This window comes from Dromaius novaehollandiae, chromosome 4, assembly GCF_036370855.1.
Source record: "Dromaius novaehollandiae isolate bDroNov1 chromosome 4, bDroNov1.hap1, whole genome shotgun sequence".
Lineage (NCBI taxonomy): Eukaryota > Metazoa > Chordata > Aves > Casuariiformes > Dromaiidae > Dromaius > Dromaius novaehollandiae.
In genome coordinates, this window is record NC_088101.1 from 2,425,304 (window position 1) to 2,443,006 (window position 17,703).

Below are 17,703 nucleotides of genomic sequence, written 5' to 3' on the forward strand. Positions count from 1 at the left end.
AAGCTAATGAGAAGTCAGGGCTACTTTGAGCTTTAACTCATTATTTCCTGACCACCTACAGACAAAGAGGCCATTATTTCTATATTTTTATTTAATGAGTATTTCAGATGAGCACCAGGACTCACTTCCCACCCTGGGGGATTGCCTGAATGTTTTGCTTCCAGGCTATGAGATACCTTTCCAAAAACACATAGCAGTAACTGTAAGTTCTTGGTCGTGGGGGAAGAAAGTTTGTTTAGCTGCTGCTCCGCCGGACAGGCAGCTGGAGACGAGGTAGGAGGATGGCCCAGACAACTTGATGCTGGCTTTGGTCTTTAATACAAGGGCAGCTGCTGGGTGTTGTGGAAAGAGCACATACATAGCAGCTTAAATATATATATTTCACTTTATTTTGTTGCTGCTTACTTCAACGGGGTCAGGTGCTGGTCTTCAACTGACCACATCTTCTTGGGCAGCTTGGGAGTCTGATCAGAGCCTCTTCAGCCATGGAGGAATGTCCAAATTGCTTCTGCTTTCCCTCTGCAGTGATTTTTCTCATGTCCTGCCTTCTCTGGAGACGGCTCACCTTCCGGAGCCCCGTTGCCGGCAGATTTTCTTTAACCCTTCTTGACTGCTGGCTGGCAGCAGTATAACGTGGTGACTTTGGGGAGTCCCACGCCAGTGCTCACCTGTCATATCTACCTGCGTAACATGGTCAGTCCTTAGGACTTCGATGGCACCTGGCACTTTCCAGGTGTCCTGCTAGACCAATTAAATTTCTGATACGCTTCATCTTACGCCTAGTTTGCGGTGCAAAATCAGGCGCAGGTCGTGCCACCTTCACTCCTGCAGGATAGAGTTCACTATGGAAAAGTCTCACAGGTTCTGCTGGGCCAACTCAGCAAGGAAAACACAAACAAAGATGGAAGGAGATGGGAGAAGAGATGTACTTTCATGTCCATTGGATATCACGTTTTCAAACCAATAGTGAAAGGGGAAATTCTCATTTGTTTTAATAATAGCGGACCCAAATTCTCCTTCTCTGGAGATTGAAATCAGCTCTGCTGATATTAGCATAATCGCACCTGTAGGAATTCATGCACATGGGAGCACTATAATCTAGTCCAGAGTCTTAGATTACATTAGATTGAGCTGGCTTGAGATTTCACTAAGAATAATACTACCCGATGCTCACCTTTGGCCAGCTTGGAGACGTAATGATACGGTGAGATGCACGTCAGCACCTTAAACTTTGAGAATTTGGGCTCCTACTCACTTCTGAAATCTGGATTCTTCTGTTGATGCGATGGGGGACAAATGTGGCTGTCCTTGTGAGAGTGATCCCAGCTCTCATGGATCACCTGCTGCCCCCCTGCCCACTGGCTGAAGGTGGGATTTTCCATGGCTGAAGAAGAGGACTTGCCTAGAGGAGGCCTGGAAGAAAAAAAGGAGGAAAATCTCAAAAGAGTAAAGACAAGTGGATAGAGCAGAAGACTGGTCAGGCGATGGCATTGGCAACAAGTGGAGAAATGCAGATAAATCCAACCTAATTGTTGGTTGACATGTGGCCTTGTGCAATAATTAAAAGCACCCAACGCAGCGGGCAAGGGTGGGACCTTCAGCATCCACAGCACAAGCTGGGGGAAACCCATGGTAGCTGAGACAGCTCTTACAGCTGCTGGGACTTTCCTGCCCTGCACGCCCAGGATCCATAACTAGTGTTAACTTGGATACGTCTGCACCTGCTGCTCTCCTACCTCTGCCGGGGCAGTCAGCGCAGGCGGCTGGTGCTCCTGGGAGCCGTGAGCATGCGCGGGCACAATGTGCCCTTTGTTTCCCAAAATCCCACCCCATTTTTATTACTTCCTCCCACACAGTCGAACTGCCTTGCACAATGCAACAGTGTGATTGCTCCGGGTTTTATAATATGGGCTTCCTCTGCCTGTGTTTTTATAGTTTTTTATTAATGAGCTCTTCTGTGTGGTTGCTAAGCAGAGCGGTAGGAAACGATAGGTCAATGCCTTTTTGTATTGCCCCGGCATCAAACAGGAATGCTTTGTAATAACAGAAAGGGACAGACAGGGGAGCCCTTGTAAATACATTTGGAAGAGGCAGTGGAGGTGATCTAGAAGCAGGTTTATATTTGATGGAAAGCACAGTTAGCTGGTTTCCTACCTGTCCTGTGCTGCCACTCCTGGAGCAGGATCCTGGGACCCTTCCCGGGTGTCTGCGTGCCACTTCAACCTGCCAAGGGAAAGGCAAGAAAAAAGGACAAAGGCCAAGGAGGTATTTTGCTTAGGTAGCAGAGCGCTTTTCCAGCATGTGCTTGGATGGTCTTTGGAGCTTTTGCTTTCAACGTTCCTCCTTTTGCCGTAGATACGCTCAGTAGAGGAAGGCTTGAGCATCAAGCTATGCAACCCAAAACTCGGCTGCACCCGGTTTAGCTCATAACACGCGTGGTCGCCGGTGATGTTTGCAAGGTTGCTCACCCAGAGGTGGCCATGAGAAGCTGGAGATGGAAGTGTCATCTTGGTGGCTCTTTGCAATGGCTTGTACTGTTTTGCTTACTCGGGGAAAAGCAGAGGCAAGGCACAAATAGGCTGCAGATAGCTCCGTGTCGCCAAAGCCTGGCCTTCCTTGTCATGCAGTGCAAGTGGCTGCTGGCACAAGGACAAATTCCTCTGTAAGTTATGCGTGATTTACATGAGAAGCTCATTAATTCTCTAACGCCAGATTTAGATGGTTTCATTTGTAAAGGGTGTCGTTTCCAACACTGCTCAGGCGAATTTCCCTCTATCTGCTGACTCAGAGGGTGTGCTAAAAGATGATAAAACAATGAAGAGCACGTGTGTTTATAAATATGTGTGTGCGCACGTATATGTAGTGGTGTTAATTAGAAGGTGTGTGCTTTGTTTAAGGATTGTGCCTTTTTTGCACGAATTGGATGCCCGTTTAACAAAATGGACCGTCTCGGCGTGCACCCAGACTTGCAGGACTTGCATTGCGCTTACACAAGCTGAGGTATAGCCTGCTTTTCATTTCTTTGTATTCAACCTTGAACCTGACGTTTGCTTCCGCAACGCTGTTTTTCAGAACAGGCGTCATGTGGTAGTGCCATGCGTGTGGAGGGGAGGATGCTGGCTGGAGCAGCCGGCTCTTCTTCAACGCCTTGGGCAAGCTTTTGGGTTGCCTTCAGCAGCAGCAAGACTCGGTCTTCAATGAGTGCTGTGCTTCTGCAGGAACATCTAGCCCTGGAGAGCTCTGGGATAAAAAGCAAGCATAAACATACTAAGCAGGATTTGTTCTTTTTGTTTTTCCTTTCTTTTTTTTTCTTTCTCTTTTTTTAATAGATGTTCCCTGTTCTTCCCAACTCTGCTGCAATTCCTAAGTCTGACTAAAAGAATAGTCAGGGAAAAATAACCCCTCAGTGGCATTACTTTTTTACTGGAGCCTCCATCTCTAGCTCCAAGATAGATAGAGCTGATAGACATACCAGAAGTAGCTGTTATTGCAGCTCATACATTGAGCTTAATATAGTCCGTGCTTTCATTTAACGTTGCTATTGCATTAAGCAGCGTGACCACTCTCCATTAGCTGGAAGAATTATATACTCATTTTCAGCTTTTACTTATTGTTTTAATCCAGCATCTGGATCTACGTGTTCTCTGATACAAGGCTGACGCTGAAATTCAGATGATACTGTAAATGCTTTATCATACACTCATGTGCAGTTCAGGTTTAAGTTGCAGCTTATAATTATCTTAAATGGGCAGTTGCTCCTCAGAAAAATCTTAACGTTGATGCAAACAATAAATGCGGGACAAGCTGCCAGACTCACCTTTGAAGTCTCTGGCCTAAGGAAACTGTTCCTTGACATCTCATTACTTTCCTTCTGTTATTAGAAACAAATGTGGGCTTCCTACATGTAGATTAAATATGGCATGAATTAAGAAAGCTGAGGGAGATGGCAGCAAAGAAGGAGAAATTATGCCCTGCTCTGCTGCGATTTTGTTTATCAGGACATAAGTCTGAATTTATTATTTTTTATGACTTGTAAGTTAGCAGAAGGAAAAAAAAAAGGAATCTCTCCCCCCCTACCCCCCGCGGCTATCAATCTACCCTGATTCAAACTGTGCAGTCGCATGCACATTTAAACAATTTTGCTGCAGGGAAAAGAAAATGTGCCAGCCTCAAGTAGCCTGACCATCCGCCGTTGTTGTTCTCCTGCACCTAGCAGAGCTTTCCATGCTCTCGGTGACATTCTGCACTGCCCGGAAGCAGTGGTTTGAGCTCACGGGGCACAGGGAGATGGAGGAGAGGACTTGGATGGAGCGGGATGAGGGAAGTCCCGTAGCTCTCCTCTTGGGAACAGCACCCATCAGACCTTCCCTGACCTCCTCTTCTTTGCCCTCGGGCTAAAGTCTTATGTCATGATCTCTCCATGCCGCTTGCATGGAGCGGAGAAACACGTGGCTGAAAGTAAGGATCTTGGCAACGTTTTTTGTAGCAGAGCGTCTTGACTAGATGTTACTGCTATAATTTCCAGGAGGAAAATTGGGGGGGGACCTTTTTTATTTATCAGAAAGATGGAGGAAAAACAGTCTGAACACCAAACCCTATATGGAGGCAGAAAGCAAAAAGCCCTAGTTTTGGTAGACTTACAGGTTTGCTCCTTTAGTCTCTCAGAGCAATCCCATTTGGAGAAGTGCAGTGGGTTGCAGTAGAGTGAAATTCCCTTTTATTTTTCATGAGGAAAGCTTTAGGAGTGGTTTTCAGCTGGTGCACGGTGCCTGCTATGTAAGAGGCCAGGCCAAGTATTTGCCATGAATAAGATGCTCTGCCAGCAGCCTACTGTGTGTGTGTACGTGTGTGTGTGCACATGTGTGTGTATATATGAATGTGTGCATATGTGTATATATACACACATACAGATACATATATATAAAAATATGCACACATACAGATACATATATATATATCAGTATAAATGAGTGAAATATCTGCTCACCGGTTAGTATGCAGATGACTGTTCTGCTGACCATATTAATGAGTCTCCTGTACTGCTAGGAGATGAAACCCTAAAATCAGCATATCTGTGAACTGCTTCTGAGGGAGATGAGCCAAGACCCATCCAATCCATGCAGATGTTGACATCTGAGGAGGCTTGGGTTTGGTGTCTGCAGTGCTGCCTGTTAGCGAGCGTGTATATAGGTCACTTCTCTACCAGCAAAGGCACTAACGAAAATCAGCAGTTAATAGTATGCAAAAGGAAATGTCACCGGCAATATGACCAGCCATTAATTTCTTAAGTCCGAGAAATGAGCTGGACGGACTGGCTTTTTTTTTTTTTCCTTGACTGTTTTACCGAACAGATTTTAGTTAAGTGAGGCAAATGTTTATAACTGATTTTAGAGCCGCTTGATTTTCGCACATGAAGCAAATCAGAGTTTTGGTTTAGGCCCTGAAATGCAAATAGTCAAAGTTATCATACTCTGGGATATCATCCTGAATCGACACCTTCACAGTGAAGTAAAATCTGAAATTATAGCTGCACAGATAAAATGTATGGTTTGTGAGCTTGGTTCTTTTCTGGTACGGTGGTTTTCTGCCAGAATAATGGTAATGGTGTTGGTCACTTAATGAGGGGCACTGTTGTGATAATAGCGTGGAGCATCATGCTTTTTCCTTTCAAGTACCATTTTCAGCACAGTCTCTGGTTGCTGCTAAAGCCTTGCTATTAAATCCAACAAACGGGAGACCACTGTCATTACGGTTTGATGCTTGATGACCTGGCCCATCGTATTTTGTGGTTTTTACCTTGGTTTACCCAGGAAACCAGAAGAAGCCTGCTGCAGTTGGGCTCTGCAGCTGGTGGTGTCTCCTCAGACCTCAGGGGACCTGCTTTGAAGGGGCAGGTTGGGCCCTTGGGAAGTCGCTTCCAACCTATGTTGTCCCATGACTTACGGGAGGGTTGCTATGCAGTAAGGCAGATATCTTGTTTTCTGGCTTTTCCTCTTTGTCGCCCATACATCAGCAGCGGTGGCAGAGCTTGCTGCTCCCTGGTTGAGTGGTTGAAAATTCACCAGTTGGATGTCAACGGTTCAATGGTCTTTGCCGTTGGTGCTCAGGAACCCGAGTTACTCTTTCATCCAAGCAGTAGCTAAGCCAAGGTCCGCTTAGTTTCCAGGGTCAGACAAGATCTGGTTAATGATTATAAGTGGGAGCGTTAATGAGGGGAGTTATTAATCCAGGAAGCGAATAATAAATAGCTTTAAGCACCAACCCCCCACCCCCACTCTCCAGTGCTTTTAATTATTTTAAGGATCCCTAAATCGGAGCTATTTACATCAAAACAGGAAGGAGCGAAAGCATGGCACTGCGTTATGAGCCAGACATGCGTTGCCACCACTCAGGTGCGGGGTGCCCTGACACCCGCTTGGCTTCCCTTGTGTGGGGACCTGGGGGCTGGACGCATGCAAGCTGGATTTGCTGATAACTTGTTGCTCCTGTCCCGCTCTGGGTACTCGCTGCTTTGACTTGCCCTGAACCTCTGAGGTTGTGCATGAAAGGGAGCCAAGTATATGCAATAAAGAGCAGAAAATCAGCCAAAGTGCTGAAATTTTAAGTGCAGGATTGAGGATTATTCATGTGCCGCAGAAACGCACATAGGTGCTGTGCTTCCGCTGTGGCCTGGAGGTGGCTTCTTGGAAAAGAGGGGACAAGCCACACGGAGGAGAGCTGCATTGGAGCCTCTTGTCTTGTGAGTCACGGCTTGGGCTAAGTCACTGCCATGGTGAACAGGGTTAGCACCTTACCCCTAACGCAGTGACCACTTTTGCTTGCACAGTACCAAGAGAAATCTAAAAAGAACCAACTTGTTTTGAATTTATATGATTTCTGAACTAAAGGTTCAGAATAAAAAGGTTAGAACTGCTTGTGGGGCTAGTCAAGACAGAATACGTGAGCCCAGCGTTAGTTGTGATAAGCTGTTTGCAAACTAATTTGGCACTAGATCTAGGAAGCATGGACTTCTCTTTTTTTGTTTTTTTTTGTTTGTTTTTTAGCTGGATTCTGTTAATTTAGGCAGCTCTGCTTGTGCACCTTGCAATCAGGCTGATGAACCGGTCAGACGTGATGAAATTCCAGCGCTTCTTCCCTCAGTTACTTTGCCCTCTGGCTCTCCGGCTTTCTTCTCTAAAAATGGGTAGAGGCGCTCTGGAAAATGTTGCCGAGTGAGCAGAAAATGCAAATCAGCTGCATCCTGCCACTGGAGCAAATATCTTTCTGTAGGGGGAAATGGAAAACCCAGAATATGCTGCTGAAGCTTGCATTACGGTTTTTGAATTTCCTTCCAGGAGGCGCAGTAAGGTGATTCTGAAGAATTATGTTGCACTTGGATTTCTTTTGAGGCTGAAACAGGATTAAAAAGGTCATAAATGTTACCTGTTAGCTGCTTTCTCTTTTTATGTTTGGAAGATGGTCTGACACTGTAGAGAACCAGAGAACCAAAGACAAGAACCAAACAAAACCAAATCAGAGTTTTATCTGTCTGTTGAGCTCAAGACCTGTAAAGGAAAGGGCTTGTTCCTCTTTGAACAGAGTCGTGCTCATTGGATTCCTCATCTGCAGCTATCTCGGTGCTATCACAGCCTTAATAGGGATCGTTAGGTTGTTTTTTCATATTTCTATTATTTTGTCACGAGTGTGGTTCCTGGGCTGAATTCAGTGGAACTGCAAAGCGTTGACAAGGTGACAGTGAACTAATGTTCAGGGCATCTTGTGGTTAAGAGGCTGGTGAGAGCAGTGGATCGTCCTATTTACTGGCCCTTAGCCCTTCGTTATCTTAATGAACCTAATAACAGACTTCTTTGGTTTTTCTTTTATCTTTGCTACTTGTTGCTCTGAGGAGTTGTATTAAGTACAAGGAAATGTCAGCAATCAGGAAATGCTACTTTGCAGTCATGAACTGTGGAGCTCAGTTGTGAATTTGCTGCCTATCTTTTCGTGTTTTTCTTGGCTTCCTCTCCAGCTCAGCCCCACGTGTTTGCTATTTACAGTCAGCTTTTGGCTGTCTGGATGAACAACACGTTACTTCAGTTTTTCAGGTAGAGATCAGGATATGCCTGCAGTGAGTAAAACAGTCTGATTTATGACCTTCCTGGGATATTGGGTTTTTTTTTCCGCTGTCTTTCTGTGGTGATGAAAGATGAATAGAAATACTTTTGCAATCCAAGAGCTATGTCATGAGGAGCAAGCGGGCCTGCGTTGGCCACACACAAGGACAGAAGACAAGTGGACCTCAGTGGGAAGGACTTTTGATTACTTTAATGTAGATGATGCTCACTCAGCTTCAGAGGAGAGCTCCCCTGATGGATGTTTTTAATGAGTTAGGGAGGCAATTTGAAGACTCTCCCCTATCTACCTACAAGCCCTCAGGGTAGGGAGCTAAATCACTACAACCCATTAGAAGGAGAAGGAAACTTATTAGCTTATCTAGCTGCGCATTTTCTCTGCTTGAGCCACCAAAATCAATTTGGTCTCTGTATTTGTACCCTTAGCATATGTAAGAGGGGTGTGCGTGGAGGAATGAGTATGTATGTGCATATGCACGGGGATATAATTGTATGTGTGCATTTGTTTCACAGGCCGATAAATGCCTGAGAGGGCATGGGGCTTGGGGAAGATACCTAGGAGTGTGCTACTTTATAAAAATAAGCAGGATATTAGAAAACCTTTGACAGCACAACTTAATGGCATCGAGGAAACTACTGGATTCAGGGTGCTATTTTGAAGTCTTTCTCATCAGAATGGAAGTGGCATAATCAATACGTAGCTCTTTGGCTGTTAACTCTTCAGATCTAGCTGAAATCACATTAAATGGAATAGATTCTGTTCCTGGCTTGGGCCGAGAGGGCTGTATTTAAATGAATTCTCTGGAAGTCAACTGTTTGGGAGCTGCCAGCTCTTCATGAAGCGCTGGGTCCTGTAGCCGCAACCATACAAATCATATTGTTTCTTTGCCGCTGCTGGTGTGGGGCCTGCTTTATAACGAGCTAAACATGAGAGGCGCTGGTGGCGTGTGCCCTGTAGGCTGTTCCTAATTCTGTCATGGATTTCGTTGCCTGTCTGGCCTCAGGCAAGCCTCGCAATGCCTTTCCTATGCTAGGGAATTTGGGGAAGTAAAAACCTCCCTGCCGTCAACTTGCAAATTTCTGCTAAAGAAGAAAAAATTGCGGGGCTGCTGGATTTGGGAGCCTCATTGTCCGGGCTGAAATTGCAGGTGTAGGGAGCATCTGTGACCAGGAGTGGGAGCAGTCTAAGGACTTCAGAAGTCCTCAGAAGTCACCATTTCCTATGGCGAAGGTAAATTAAAAAAAAAAAAGGGAGGGGGCGAAACCCACCAGCCCTTGCGTTGTGGGGACGCTGATGTGAGCGAGGCCTCCTAGGTAGCATCTGTTCATACTTCCCACATAGTGTGTAAATATATCTACCTTAAGCATTGCATCTTCCCAGAAGTCATGCTTTCCTCTCTTCTCCAAATCTGGAATTCTCTTCCTCTTTTAGAGCCCACTTGTAGCTTGGCAGACTACCAGATTAAGGTTGGTTGGGTTGGTTTTTTTGATAGTGCTCCAATTCGAAATTTTTGCAGGAAAGCCATAAATGTTTCTAGCATTACCAGTGATCTCATTTCCCGCCTCGTTTTTCCCGTTCCCCGGGAATGTTTCTCCTAAGTTACCAAGTCCCTTTCTCTTCTGAACGGGGAGAATTTCAGCAATAAATACAGCTGCACTCCAAACCATAAATAACGTCTGGACAACTCGCGCCGAGCTTTTCCCAAAGGAAAGGCACAGTTTTTGTCATGGCAGTGTATCCCGAGGCTGTCCGGCGCCATGTGGGAAGCTGACGGTGTTGCTTCAGAGCATGCCTCTGAGTCCCTCTGAGTTGTTTTATTTTTCCCAAGGACTCCTGAAAAATTGGTTTGGAGGACAGCAGAGTAAATCACGTTGATTAGAAGAAGGGAAGGGGAAAAAGGAAGGGGGAGGATGAAAAACCGGCAAAGACCAAGCAATGCTGAGAAATTCCATCGCTAAAGGCTGAAACTGCAGCCTTATCTCAGGACACAGTGGGAAAAAACCCGCCAGAACATATGTCAGTGACAGATTGCCAACCTTAGCATTTAATTCCTGGCATTTTGGGGGTTTAGAGGATTTGCTGACAAAAAGATGGGGGAAGGGTTGGCCAGGATGTAATTTCCTGAATGTTCTTCACGAAGGGAAAAATCTCCACCAATCTTCCTAACAATTCCATAAACAATTGTTTTTTCATTAGATAAAATACCTCTTGAGTTATGACACTTTCTTTCCTTTAAAAGCAATGTCCAAAGCATCGTAGCAGCAAGCATGATTGCATCCCTTCCTTATTTGCGCTTCATTATGATGCAGCCTATTTTTTTCTTCACGTGACACCTCTGAGGTCTGTGGACTCATGGGCTATAAAAACGTGCTGGTTTGCAAAGATGTGAACAACCAGTCTGCAGAGTCGGTGAAGATGCAATAAGCCATGTTTTGAAAATTTGAAAAGCATAATAGCAGTGATACTAAAAACCGAGCCCTGCATTGCACCTTGGTGCTTATTGAGACACTGACTAGCTGCAATGTATAAAAATGCTGTGTTTTGCCTCACTGGACTATTTTCTTTATGTCATCGCCCATTGAAATATCTCCGATGTGGAAGCTGATAGCTTGCTGTCAGCGTGGTTGCTTGACAGGAACTATTTTAAGTGATGCACACTGAACTCTTGGGCATTTCATCGAGATAGTTCTGAACATTTTGCGCTCAATGGTGAATTACACTCAATATTAAATTTTTTTCCAGGGTGATTTAGACAATTTGAATAGAAATTAGTATTTCCTGGTCCTCCGCCCACCAGAAGAAATGGGGGGTGGGAATAACCAGGCTCCTTTCCTTCAGAGACTTGACCCATTCCTCTCCCACCTGGGGTAATAGCTTGGGAAAAGGACAGTGCTGAGCCAATACAAGGTTTAAAACATTTGCACAGTGGGTTTGTCAATGTGTAGAAGGTCTTTTAATATTTACCTGGGTGCTTGGTCTAGCAAGCTACGGATCAAACTGCACTTTTTCCAAACTTAAGAGCGTGTTATTTATTTATTTATTTTTCTGCTGCTAAGTTTTGCAGACTCTGTGCTGCTTATGGTGGGCTCCTCCCAGCATGTGCAAGTCAGAGACTTCAAGACATGTCTAGCTCTGAGTTTTGCTGGTGCACCCCATAAACCCCGCAGATGACACCTCCGGTGGAAACTAAAATACCCCAGGACCCCTTTTGTTTCAGGTTTTACTGGGCCGACAAACCGCTCCTGCAAAATGATACGTTTTATGATCTCCATGAGTGAGATGTTGGTTTCAGGGCTCATGAAATTTAGAAGTGAGGTGGGCCAGGCGGGAGCTCTCGCAGAGCCTGCGTGGCTGTCTCCATGGGTCCAGAGGTTTGAAAATCTCCCAGCACAGAGTAGGTGTCAATTATAATTGCCACGGATTTGCCATGAAAGGGTCTGCAGAGTTGGCAAAATCCTCTGGTAAACCGGAAGATCGTATAACCTCACGCGGCATGCCATTTCTTTCAGTATTCTGTTCGGGTTTCAGTGTCCTGAAATGCCTCCTATTAAAGCTCACGGAGACTACAAAGTCCATGGTGAAATCAAGCAGTGCTTTTAATCCTGCTCACTGCTTTGGCCTCTCTGAGTTTATGTCCGCGTGAGACTTGCATCTTTGCTGCTCCCTTTCGGTTGGCTTCCCGTGGCTGAGCCTTAATTATTCCTGTCCGATCTGTCTCCTGCTCTTTGGGTGGCTCAAGCCTGATCTTTGGCAAAATGCAGGTACATACTTCAAACGAATTCGGCAGAGGTGCATGTCTGCTTATTTTCCAGAAGAAATATTTGAATGTTATGTATATAAATAGAGAAAGCAGTGACAATGGGTCCAGCCGCACAGCATGGATGTAAGCAGAGGAGTTTGCGGTTGTAGGAGTAGGTTACCTTTAATGCTTTCCCAAACCATGGTTATACTGCAGTCCATGCACAATAAAAAGCAGTCCCAAAATGCTTTGCTGACCACCACTGCTTTCTCCATTTGCGCTGCGATAAGGCAGAGTTGGGGAGTGCGGGAGGGCTCTGGTCTGTAGGCACCTATAGTTATAGGCAGGTGTCTCCTGGGACTTTGGGGCAGAGAGATTGAAGAATTTGAAAACTCTGTTTTGATAATAGCGGTGTTTGATCAATGCTGTTTTCTTTCTGAAAAACATCTGCCTGAATGGAGTCCTTTGCCGGAGGCTTTCATTAGGATTAGCTGACAAATACGTGATTTTGACCATTAAGGACTAAGTCCAGAAGCCCGCGGTGGGATTCGTTCCCTAAAAGAGACCCGCTGACTTTTCTGGCTTGTGTGCATGCACGGGCACATGCATATGTGCATACCGTCCAAATTGCAAATTGTTGTAAATTGCTACCAGCTTTTGGGCTTAAATGGGAAGAAAAAAATACCCAGAACAGAAAAAAACCCTAGCTTTCAAGTGTCTCTGGCTCTCTTAAGAAAACCTGCCTGCTTGCAGGGTTCATTTGGCATTAATGAAGCATTGACAAATATTTTTGCAGCTGGGTTGGTACTAATGAAAACCTTTAGTTTTGGAAGGACCTGTGTATAGAGCTGAATATTGCTTAATTTCAGGTCCCTGAATTGCTTGCGTGTGGGAGAGTGCACAGAGGGCTATTGCTGTATGATTGCCCTATCCTAATGCTCTGGGCTAGGCATCCGCTGTAGGTGATGTTTGAAGATATAATAGCATGTCTAGACCTCTGGTCTAGCCTAGCATGGCCGTTTGAATGAAGAGATAATAGTTGGTTGAAAGAAGCTTTTTGTTTCCCTTCACGCTATTGTGGCTGAAGTGTGTGGCTTCCTCAGTTAAAAGACAGGAGGAGAAAGTGTTTAGAAGTTCAGTGGAGCAAATATCTTTCATTTTCTGGCCAAACCATCAAGGGTAAGCCCCAACTGTCCTACTGTATCCGTGCAGGGCTTCACGGTGGCAGGACTAGGGGAGTTCATGATGCTCCCTGGCAAGGGCTGGTGCTCTGAAGCCTTGGGCACGCCACCTTGTGTGATGGGGCTGGAAGGCAAACACCAAGGCCTGGGGTGTAATAATTCTTCCTGTCCAAGTGATAATTCTGCCTCAACGTGAGTGCCAGAATTGTCCCCTAAAAATTAATTTCTCTGTGAAAGCAGTGAGCTAGCTTCTTTGTCAGCAGAAGTCGTTGGTGGATCTCTGGAGCAATACCAGCTCGTGGTAGGTGGTCATAGGGTGACGTGAGAAATGGTTGGTTTCTAGAAAGAAGTGGGCAAAACAGGGCTGTTGGGTTTAGGCTCCCTCTCTTGTCACGGTTTGTCATATGCTGTAATAGGGAGCATTGTGGCCTCAGGTTGGCCCCCATGCCCTGAAACCGCTGTGTGCTCTGCTTGGCCGATCTGCCTTAAAGATATTTTCTCTTAAAGCTACTGCCTGGCTGTTTGTCTTTTAGTTTTTTTCCCCTTAAACTCTCCTCTAAGAGGATTGCTCCAAGTGTTTCATGGAATAAACTTTTTTTTCTGTATACACTTACTTCCAGGGAATGATGCAAATGTATGCAAGGAGGATGCTATTGTGCAAAAGCTGTGATGTATTAATAGGAAGTATTAGAACGTGGAGAGCTTGATTTATAGCACTGAATAGTTAATGTGAGTAAGTCATAAATTACAACATCAGGCTCGCCATGTGTTTGAAATCCCTGTTTCTTTGTGCGGATCGGTGGATAGGAGGATGAACAACAGGCCTATTTTTCTGCACGCGCCTTGTGGACTTTTATGCGTGGATTTTACATCATTAAGTCGATTCCCTGAGGCAAAAGGAAACATTTTTTGTTGGAAGTGCTGAAAACATGAGGAAGAGGGGAGTTTCAATAGCAGCCCAGGTACCCGTGTCTGCAAACTGCTGCGCTGGAGCTCTAGCTCAGAGTCATTACTCACTGTCTGCAGCAGTACAGATGCAGGGCAAGGCGGTAGCGGGAACGGCCAGCAGGATAAATTGCGTGCGAACAAACTGCAGCACCTAGCACTCCTTCTGTTGAGGAACTTTAACTTTTATTTTTTAGAATTTATTCAGTGGTATCTGCAGCCTTTGGGCTTTCTGGGGCTCTAGGGGATGCAGGTGCCACAGGCAGCCCAGCCGTGGGCCCTGGCGGGTTTTCCGGAGAATGCGCCATGGAAATGTCATTTCAGGAACAGGCAGATAAGGCCACCAGGAACTCTTGGGAATATTTTACGGGAAGCAGGAAATCATTTGCTTCTGGTTCTGCTTTCCTGAATTGAAACGAAGACCCAGTAAATAAGGGCAGTGTTGATAATCTATAAATTATTGCCATCGGAAGCAGGAAGAAAGTTTTACAGCCAGGCTCATTGATGATAAACTCCATTAGTGATCGGGAGGCCTTTGAACGGAGATGGCTTGCTGTGGCTAATCATAGCAAGGATGAATCAGTGGGAGTCAGGAGCTGTCAGGAAGGAGCCGTCCATCCTTGAATGGCACAGCACAGTTATTACGGACACTACGGATAGTCACGCTAATGGGTGCACAAACTGTTGCTTTGGCGCTTGATTTTTTGGGGTTGCATCACAGAGTTGGTGAGACAGCAGCAAACATCTTCTATCGAAGCGTTAGCTTCTTTTTATTTATTTATTTTTTCCTTCCTCCTCCTCTTTTTAGCTCTTTGACAATAATTTAGTGCCTTGCTTAGCTTGTTAGTCCGTTGTCTCCCTCTCCAGAAAGCCCATGTTCTTAAGTGCTTCTGTGATGCCAAGTTAATTGCCCGAAAAGAAGTGCTTGACGACGGATGGAGTATTGTCTCCGCAGCGTTGGGCACCGCTGCCAGGACGTGCAAGGGGGAAGGGAGGGAGCATCTGAAAATGAGAACAGAGAGAGAGAGCAAAGCAGGGCTCTGCCATGAGCGGCCTTGGCTCTTTCCTTGGGCATTAGCAAACTTGCTTCCAGGTGGTCACCTGCCTCTTGCTCTGGGAGGAGGCGCAGGGTTCAATTCTGGCTCGTGCAGTGGGCTCGTTAGCTAAATTTTACGTGTGAAACTAATGATAGTGATGTCGGTGCTTGAAGGAGCTTGCCTGACTCTCCCATCCCACTGGCAGAGCTTGCAGTTAGAAATACAATTCCCACCCTTAACAAATTTGATATAAACATGAATATATGTAGCCTATGTTAGTCACTTGGGAGAGCATACGTATCATTTTGAAACCTTTTTTACCCCTCTGCCCTCATGTTGCTATCAAAACCATTACAGTCCTTTACTTGATTAGGCAGCACTGAAAGTAAATAATTAAAGTTGAAAAGCACTCTGAAAATATTAAATATTGCTTTAATAAGTGCTATCTGCCTTTGCGTCTTTTCATCAGACATGCAACCCTTGATTTATGCATCAGCCTTTCGTTACCATTCGTCTGTGGATGTTACCTCACTTATCCCATGTATTTTTAAAGGAGCTGTCACTGCTGTGTCTGCGCCGCTCTTCCATATCTCATTCGCCAAACAGGTTGGGGCTGGCAGTTGCCTGAGCGCAGCGTAATGAGCCAGCGAGAGCCCAGCATGCCTCGGCGCTCAAGCTAGTGCCTATATTCAACAGCAGCCGAGGTGATAAATGCACACGTATAACTTTGCTGGCGCTCACACAGTCATGTCAATTCAGTAACATCCCTGCAGGACAATAAGATGTGTTTTACATTTATAATGAATGAGATAATTTGATTATTGCTGCTAGCAGCAAAGAGCCGTGGAGACGGTCCGGTTCTCGTTCCCCCCAAGAAGCAGAAATGATGGAAGAAACCTTGCAGCATACCTCAGCACACGTTTGATCCATCAATCACCCCGACAAAGCGTGTGCTCCTAAACCATTAAAGCATGACATCTTCTCCGCAGACTTTGGAGTTTACTGACTTTAAAGCAGCAAGTCAATTAGGAAGCCAAACTTGGGGGGTGTGGGGGAAACCTATTAAAATACTAACCTGACATGCTTAGGTTTGTTTGATAGGCTAACAGATTGCTAATATTTAATTTTAAAAACCTGGATGCTGTCCAAAGCAAACTTATGAATGGCATAAGTCATATTAAAGCAAACTTTCATTAAGCAACAGCTTTCTCATAATTAGTTTCAGCAGAAGGATACGGTTTCAGAGGAACGATGGCATTTCTATATTTCAGTAACAGAGCTTTCTGTTAAAGGTTATTTCCAAAGGGTTCTTCATCATGTGGTGCGATGAAATAAATGGGGGACTGATAGATGGGGAAGAAAATCTAGACCAGGATCTAGCTCCTTTCTGTTCCTGGCAGCCCCTCGGACCTGAGTGTTGCAATGAAATGACACCTTGGTGTGCAAAGAAATATGGAGTAGCATAGTTCTGGGATGAATTTGGCCTGTTTGAACGACATGCTGGGACTGGAGGATGGGTGTGTTGGAAACATCTGCCAGAAGGTTGGATGTTTGTGCCCCGTCCAGTTGTCACCGGGGTGTGGGCTATAGTGAGCAGCTGCTGGTATATATGCTTGGAGCCGATTGCACCAAAACTCAGGATACTTCGTTATTAGAGAATTTGAGCCAGTACAGTATTTATCCCTCTGCTTTTCCTTGTATAAACTACGCTAAGTTAATTGCTGATGATACGAGGGGAGGAAGATGCACAGAAACGTCTGAAGGGAGTTAGGTGCCCAAATTCTTTAGCTTAAACTGTCCTTGGTTCCTTAAATAGAAGCAAAAACTGAAAGACCCCCCCAAAAAAAAAACAAAACAAAACCTTAGTCCCAAATTATCAGATAGAAATGATGATGTATAACTGGTGATTTATTTTATTTTATTTTTTTAAGCTTGTGTGCTTTCCCATGATCTGACCTAGCAAGGTGTCCGTGATGATGAGGAGCACAGGAGGCTTTATTGTTCTTTGGTCTGTGTTTACTTTCGGTGCCCCTGCCTCAGGACCCCCAATGTGCATATGTGACAAGTGTTGCTGTTTGCTGGGCGGGAGGAACGTGTTGTGGGAGATAAAGGGTGGCGTTAGCAAGACGAGTTTGAGGTGGACCTCGGCAGAAGTCCCGTGGCTGTTTCCAGGAGGCCCCAGAGTTCATGTTCTTGACAGCTTCCCCTCCAAGGTCTTCACACTGACTCTTAATTGGTAAGCTCATTAGCAGATTTGCGAAGAGGAGGCAGAGCCAAATGTGTATTCTGTCAGCACTCACTGCAAGGAGTCGGCTGATCGAATCACTTTTTTTTCCACAGTGTCTCCCCGTGTACTTCTGATGGCTCGGGTTTGTTTATAGGCCTGCTGTAAACCCCAATAAATATAACAACCATTAATAACTGATTGACTAACGGGATTTATGTAATCACAGGATTACAGATGCTAATTCCTCTCTGCGGTCATGCGTCTGCATTTTATCGATTGGTGAACTGGCTGTAAAAACTGATTTAAACGAATGACACGACAGCACAAAGGTGGGTGTAAAGCCACTCGGATGCCAGAAAAGAGCTTGGGTTGAGGAACACTTGGGTTGGTTTCTGAAACATTTAGAAGAGGAGGGAGGTGTGAAACAGTTGTGTGTCCTGTGGACACCTTCTCTGGGAGTTA

At 45.3% G+C, this 17,703-nt stretch overlaps 1 protein-coding gene across 5 annotated transcripts in view; it reads left to right on the top strand.

Moving 5' to 3' along the window:
• Positions 1–17,703, top strand: part of ADGRL3 (adhesion G protein-coupled receptor L3) — a 437,224-nt gene that overhangs the window by 115,675 nt on the left and 303,846 nt on the right. Inside the window, exon 6 of one of the 5 annotated variants that reach the window (XM_064510233.1) lies at positions 2,898–3,000. The exons of the other annotated variants lie outside the window; for them this stretch is intronic. The gene's annotated coding sequence lies outside the window, so the exon portion shown is untranslated. The remainder of the gene's footprint in view (positions 1–2,897; positions 3,001–17,703) is intronic. 5 annotated transcript variants of the gene reach the window in all.